This window comes from Hemitrygon akajei, chromosome 6, assembly GCF_048418815.1.
Source record: "Hemitrygon akajei chromosome 6, sHemAka1.3, whole genome shotgun sequence".
Taxonomy (NCBI): domain Eukaryota; kingdom Metazoa; phylum Chordata; class Chondrichthyes; order Myliobatiformes; family Dasyatidae; genus Hemitrygon; species Hemitrygon akajei.
Window position 1 is genome coordinate 146,544,998 of NC_133129.1, and position 7,614 is coordinate 146,552,611.

At 43.3% G+C, this 7,614-nt stretch overlaps 1 long non-coding RNA gene across 1 annotated transcript; it reads right to left on the reverse strand.

Annotated features, from left to right (window-relative positions):
- Positions 1-1,600: 1,600 nt before the first annotated feature.
- LOC140729570 (uncharacterized) lies at positions 1,601-3,869 on the reverse strand. The gene is made up of 2 exons (XR_012099357.1): positions 3,800-3,869; positions 1,601-2,953 (listed from the first exon to the last, which is right to left on the reverse strand). It is a non-coding gene; the product is annotated as an uncharacterized lncRNA (long non-coding RNA).
- Between the last annotated feature and the right edge of the window lie 3,745 nt (positions 3,870-7,614).

Here is a 7,614-nt window from a genome sequence, read left to right on the forward strand (position 1 = left end):
AGGGGGAGGGGGTGGGGACAGAGGAGAGGGAGAGGGAGACGGGGGAGGGAGAGCGGTGGACAGGGGGAGGAAGAAGGGGGGACAGAGGAAGGGAGAGAGGGGGAACGGGGAGAGGGAGAGAGCGGGGGCAGGGAGAGGGAGAGAAGGGGGACAGGGGAGGGAGGGGGAGAGATAGAGATACATTTTGTTTTCCTGTACATCTCTGACCCCTCTCGGTAGAGAAAGAGAGACGGTACTGAAAAATCTACCCCGATTCTGATCTTTATGCCAATAGACAGAGCAAGAGATTTAGATAGATCCCTGGAGGAACAACTCTTTTCCCCAAACAACAAGCATCCTGTCATGATGTTCCCCTAACAGGATACATGTTTCCTTTAGTACACCACCCACTGCACTTTAATAGATATTCATCCTCGATTGTGACTGACTGATGAACAAGTATGCACTTCCTAAGTGGTTTCTAGCTGTGTACCAATACCAGTGATACTAAACTACCCAGCATCAACTCGTAGCTGATACCTAAGTGCACACAATTACATTTGCATCTATCTCCATGATAAGTCACAAATCACAAATCTAGGCTGTCAGCTTAATCAGTGATAATCAGTGTACTGAATCTGAAAGAATCCATGATACCATATGTATGATATGGATTTGTTTCTCAGCCTGTGGTAGAAATGGTTGGAACTAGTGTCGGATGGGATACTTGAACATTCTGGAACAGCTGGGTTGAAGACTGCTGATGCGTGTTGAGAATAACCTTGGATGATAAGCGCAGTACCAGGAACTCCAATCAATAAGATACTAGGCCCCTGGAACCAGGAGGGAGGATGCATCTGCGGGTAAATTATGAGCCCTGATAACAGGGAACAAAGAGGACTGTCAGACTCATGCTGAGAGAACAACTGACCAATTATTGGCCAGTGGCTTTCAAGTGACTGATCACTGATTCTTGAGAATTTGGATAAAACAGGTTTTAATTTTGAAAAGAAAAAAATTTAAATGTTAAGAAATCTAGACTTAAATGTTTATTAGAACGAGGTCTCAGCAATCAAGCAATATTTCAGTGCAACTTCCTGATTTTGTAATTTTTTCATAAAATATGTGTTTTTCCTGTCATTACTTAGTTTTTGTCAACACAGTCAGACACAATAAAAATCCAATTATTCCTATTCATTTAGTCTTATATAGATTTAGAGTTTTTAAATCTCTGTGTCTACACCATAGGTACACATATATACTGTTAAATGTTGAATATTCACTTTTGTTCATTTTTTATACTATTTCACGTGTACTCCTTTAAAAGATCTTACATCATGTAACTTTTATCATTGGCATTAAATATACAAAATAACAATTTTGGACACAAAATAATGTTTTTAATTTTAAAGAGACAATTACTTTAATAAATCAGCTGCTTTGGAGGAACAGATTGTAGGCATATTAATTTTAAACAAAGCAAGTTCCATCTGATGGTGGTGACTGAGACCTGACAGTGGTGACGGAGACCTGACAGTGGTGACGGAGACCTGACGGTGGTGGCAGTAGCCTAATTACAACAAACAATTCCAGCCTTTTCTCCACTCAAGTCAATGCTTCCTTGCTTAACAACTTTATTTAACAATTTGGTACAACAAATAACAATTTGTCATGTACATTTTATCCTTCTGTAAATATTAACAACAATGGTAAACAGCAGAATAAAAACTACAGTACAACTGCAATGCTTAAGCAAAAACAGTCAGCTTTATCAGGAAGGAGACAATTAATATGCTCCTCTATGAAGTCCATGACTTCAGCAGACAGGGAGTAGATCGCTCTCATCCTGCTTGCACTACCCAGTGATGATGGCTCCATCAGTTTGACCAGAATATCTTCAACTGGTGCGAAGCACATATCCTTTCCACCTGGTTTTGGATGGAAGCGCGTGTTGGGCCCATAAAGGTGGAAAAACTCCACTGGAACATCTTGATGATGAGCATCTACAGTGACAGCCTTTGCTAACCACCAACTTTGGCCATAAATGACTGCAAGCCCATCTCCACAATTAATGACACCAGCAGATATATCTGTTGTAGTCCCATCAGAACCACGCTGGGGTTCCTGCTCCATTTCCTCCATCAGCATTGTCAAAGGCCTTCTGTTTTCCCATTGTGGTAGGGCCATCATTCTCCTCAGCCTGTACCCTGGCATGTGTATTTTCAGTCAACTGAAATGTTGTTGGGCTGAAACACTGACACATCAGTGGCTCACTGCAGAAACATGACAATGATCTACAATGGATGCTGTTTCCCTAAGGTATGACCTGGTGGATTTTCCTCGTTGCTGGCACAGGTTTTAGTGGTTGAGAAAGGGGTGCATCATATGTCTGCATGTCACCTTCAGCAATATGATAGAGCTGAGTACAGCAAAGGCTTCTCCCAGCCATCTCATGGAAGATTTTGCTTCCCTATAGCACCTGCTCTCTTTTTTTTCTTGGTGATTCTTGTGTTTTTTTTATTTCTAGTTTGCTCTCGTTGCCAACACTTTTTCAGTTTGTTCCTATCTTTTAGTATCCCTTGAAGTTTATTTTTCAAAGCTTTCATCTCTCTCAAGTAGCTTGCTCTTGTTTCCTTTCTTTCCCTTTCCCCTGCGAGCTGGCTCCTGTGTAGTCTGATCCCATGGACTATCTGGGGGAGTTTCTGGGCATTCTGGGAACTTTCTCATGCTCTCTTGACTCTTGCTGTCTATATTTCTGCGTCTTTCTCTTACTCCTCTTTTCCCTTTCATTCAAATCACTGATAGTTTTTATCTTTCCATCCTCTACTCCCTTCTTCCATCTTTGTTTTTCCTTTCATAGGTATTCCTCCTTTAACTCTGGCTCATTATATGTTTTCTCTGTCCACTTCTTTTGGTATTCCTTGTTTCTTCACCTTCGCTCCTCCACTGATAGCTGCTGCCTACCTATAACTTCCTAAAGTACATAAAAGGAAGGTCAGAATTTAATGGAATTACTATGAAATTGTGCAAAATTACTATGAATGTAATTATGTTCAATTTGGTGAAATTTTATAAAATGATTATGAAATGGTGCAACTAAATTCATTTATGGTATTAGTCATTGGGGATACATATAGTAAGGAAATATTGTAGGCCTGTGTGTGGAAGAAATAAAAGGGAAATTATGTATATTATAAATAAAGAGGTTAATGAAACATTACAAGCCTTATTACCAATTATTGTGATCATAAATTATATTCAAACCTCCATTGAGGATGATTTGGATGTTTTTGACAGCACCATCAAACTATGTGTTACTAACCATCAGGCAGAAAGCCTGACGGTGTTAATGTCTGACGGTGGTGACAAAAACACATTTTTTTTTACATGACAAGCATGCGCTGTATACAGGAGCCATCTTGCTTTTTCCTCTGTTGCTAGCTGCCTCTGGCCTCTACTTAAAATGCATAAATTTATGTCATAATTTAAAATAATTCTTTTTATACTGAAGAGAGTGTTGACACATCATGGTTGTGACAGTAGCAACATCAATAAATATGTAAAAATTATTGAAAAAATAGCAAACTTAATCTGTTGTAAAAAAAAATCACTCCCTACTTGTACAGTTCTTTCCTTTTGCTTGTTTTTTCTTTCCACTCTTTTCTATAAGTGTGTACCCCAGATAAATACTTTGTGGAGATTTTGTGATATATATGATTATATGATATATATGTACAATGCCTGAAATACATCTTATGGAAATGTTTGATGAACTTCAATTTAAAAAATTACCAAAAAAAAGAAAAAATAGCAAACTTACAGGAGCTTGTTTGACCTTGTTGCATTTAGCAAATGTGGAGGGTGGAAAGGGGGTCCTCAGACATATACTTCGGGCAACCACATGTTCAGCGGGCAGCGGAGCGGGAGTAAGGAGTGCTCGTGATCGACAGACGACTGGAGATCGGAGGATCAGCCGTTGTAGGTAGGCCGAGACCCTCGGACCTACCTGGAGAGTACCTGAGGAGGAAAGTAAAGCTGCGCAAGCGCGGGTGACGTCAGCGGCGAGCGCGGGTTTTAAATTTCAGGAGCGGGCAGCGGAGTGCGCAGGAGCAGAGTGCTGGGCTTTGGCGCAAGAGGACTTCGGTAAGAAGTCTGCTTTTCCAATTTATTCTGACTAATCTGGGATCAGGTATTGGGGGAGACAGTTAGAGCAGTGGTGTGCTCCGTATGCAGTATGTGGGAGGTCAGGGTCAACACAGTTGTCCCTGATGACCACACCTGCAATAGGTGCATCCAGCTGCAGGTCCTATCAGACCGAGTTAGGGAATTGGAGCAGGAGCTGGATGAACTACGGATCATTCGGGAGGCAGAGGCAGCGATAGATAAGAGTTATCGGGAGGTAGTCACACCGAAAAGACAGGAGGTAGGCAAATGGGTGACAGTCAAGAAAGGCAGGGGGAGCAGACAGAGAGAGAAGAGCACCCCTGTGGCGGTTCCCATCAAAAATAAGTATACCGTTTTGGATACTGTTGGCGGGGATGACCTACCAGGAACAAGCTGCAGTGGTCCTGTCTCTGGCACTGAGGTTGGACCCTTGACTAGGAAGGGGAGGAGGGAAGAGAAGAGAGCGGTATTGATAGGGGATTCTATAGTCAGGGGGGCGGATAGGAGATTTTGTGGGGAAGATCGGGAGTCTCGGATGGTATGTTGCTTCCCTGGTGCCGGGGTCCGAGACATCTCAGATCGGGTGCATGTTATTCTCGAGAAAGAGGGCAAGAATCCAGATGTTGTGGTCCATGTAGGGACCAATGACGTGGGTAGGATGAGTGAGGGGGTCCTGCGTAGGGAGTTAGGTGCGAAGCTGAAGAGCAGGACCTCCAGGGTAACAATCTCAGGATTGCTACCTGTGCCACGTGCGAGTGAGGCAAGGAACAGAAAGATTATAAAGATTAATACGTGGCTGAGAGGATGGTGCAGGAGGGAGGGCTTCAAGCTTGTAGATAATTGGGCTTTGTTCCAGGGAAGGTGGAATCTGTTCCGAAGGGACAGTTTACACCTGAACTGGAGCGGTACTAACATTCTTGCAGGGAAGTTTGCTAGTGCTGCTCGGTGGGGGGGGGGGGGGGGGGGGGCGGGGTTTAAACTAAATTTGCAGGGGGCGGGGATCTAGAATGTGAGAGAGGATAGCGAGAGGAAGAATAAAGGACAGGTGGGGACTACACGGTTCCGGAATATTAAGTGTGTAGTAGAGGAAGGTGGGGCGGAACAAGTGATAAGGAGGACACATGTCTGACGGAATATACAAGGGTGGTCTGACGGAACATGAAGTTAAATGTGTTGAAAGAATAAGTAAATTTAGGAAGGACAACAAAATTCTAGGGGTGTATAGTCCGATGGGAGTTCGGGGAGCTGGGTTAAGCACAATAGGCAGCGATTCAAACAGAGAGAGGAGAAATGGGCTAAAAATTCTATATCTGAATGCACGAAGTGTCAGAAATAAGGCGGATGAGCTTGAAGCCCAGGTGCAAATGGGTAACTATGATGTTGTTGGGATAACGGAGACATGGCTGCAGGGAGATCAGACCTGGGAAATGAATGTACAAGGGTATACGTGCTATAGTAGGGACAGAAATGTGGGCAGAGGGGGTGGGGTGGCCCTGTTGGTGAGGAATGAGATTCAGTCCTTTGCAAGGGGGGACATAGGGTCAGGAAAAGTAGAGTCTGTGTGGATAGAACTGAGGAACAGTAAGGGCAAAAGGACCCAAATGGGTGTTGTCTACAGGCCATCAAACAGTAGCATGGATATTGGGTGCAAGTTGAATAGGGAGTTAACATTGGCATTAGGCAAAGGTAATGTCGCAGTAGTTATGGGGGATTTCAACATGCAGGTGAACTGGGAGAATCAGATTGGTGCTGGACCACAGGATAGGGAGTTTGTAGAGTGCCTACGGGATGCATTCTTGAAACAGCTTGTATAAGAGCCGACCAGGGACAAGGCTATTCTGGATTTAGTGTTTTGTAATGAACAGGATTTGATAAGCGATCTTGCAGTAAAGGAGCCATTAGGAGGTAGTGATCATAATATGATAAGTTTTTATCTGCAATTTGAGAAGGATAAGGGCAGCTTGGAGGTGTCAGTGTGGCAGTTGAACAAAGGAGACAATGGAACCATGAGGGAGGAGCTGGCCAAAGTTGACTGGACGGATAGCCTAGCAGAAAAGACAGTGGAACAGCAATGGCAGGTATTCTTGGGAATAATGCACAAGGTGCAAAATCAGTTCATCCCCCAGAGAAGGAAGGATTCAAAGGGGGGAAAGGGGCCACAGTGGTTGACAAAGGAAGTCAGAGATTGCATAGCATTTAAAAAAAAGGAAGTATGACAGAGCTAAGGTGAGTGGGAGGACAGATGATTGGGAAGTTTTTAAGGAACAACAGAACTTAACTAAAAAGACAATACGGGGAGAAAAAATGAGGTACGAACGCAAGCTAGCCAGGAATATAAAGGAAGATAGCAAAAGCTTTTTTAGGTATGTGAAGAGAAAGAAGATAGTTAAGAACAATGTTGGGCCCTTGAAGAATGAATTGGGTGAAATTGTTATGGGAAACAGAGAAATGGCAGAAGAATTTAATGAGTACTTTAGATCTGTTTTCACTAAGGAAGACACAAGCAATCTCCAAGATGTATGGATGGGCCAAGGACATAGGGTAACAGAGGAAATGAAACAGATTGACATTAGGAAGGAAACGGTGATGAGAAGACTGATGGGACTGAAGGCTGACAAATCCCCAGGTCCAGATGGTCTGCATCCTAGGGTACTAAAGGAGGTGGCCCTGGAAATTGCGGATGCATTGGTAATCATTTTCCAATGTTCCTTAGACTCAGGATCAGTTCCTGAGGATTGGAGAATGGCTAATGTTATCCCACTTTTTAAGAAAGGAGGGAGGGAGAAAACAGAGAACTATCGACCTGTCAGCCTGACATCGATGGTGAGGAAGATGCTAGAGTCCATTATTAAGGATGGAATAGTGGCATATCTAGATAGCAGTGATAGGATTGGGCCGAGCCAGCATGGATTTACCAAGGGTAAATCATGCTTGACTAATCTGTTGGAGTTTTTCGAGGATGTAACCAGGAAGTTAGACGGGGGAGATCCAGTGGATGTAGTGTACCTCGATTTTCAGAAGGCATTTGATAAGGTCCCACATAGGAGATTGGTGGGTATAATCAAAGCTCAGGGCATCGGGGGGAAGACATTGACATGGATAGAAAACTGGTTGGCAGATAGAAAGCAAAGGGTAGCGGTGAATAGGTGTTTCTTGGAATGGCAGGTGGTGACTAGTGGGACCACAGCTGTTTACAATTTACATCAATGATTTAGATGAAGGCATTGAGAATAACATTAGCAAATTTACTGATGATACTAAGCTGGGTGGCAGTGTGACATGTGATGAGGATGTTAGGAGAATTCAGGGTGACTTGGATAGGCTGGGTGAGTGGGCAGATACTTGGCAGATGACGTTTAATGTGAATAAGTGTGAGGTTATCCACTTTGGGTGTAAGAACAGGAAGGCAGATTATTATCTGAATGGTGTAGAGTTAGGTAAGGGAGAAATACAAAGAGATCTCGGAGTCCT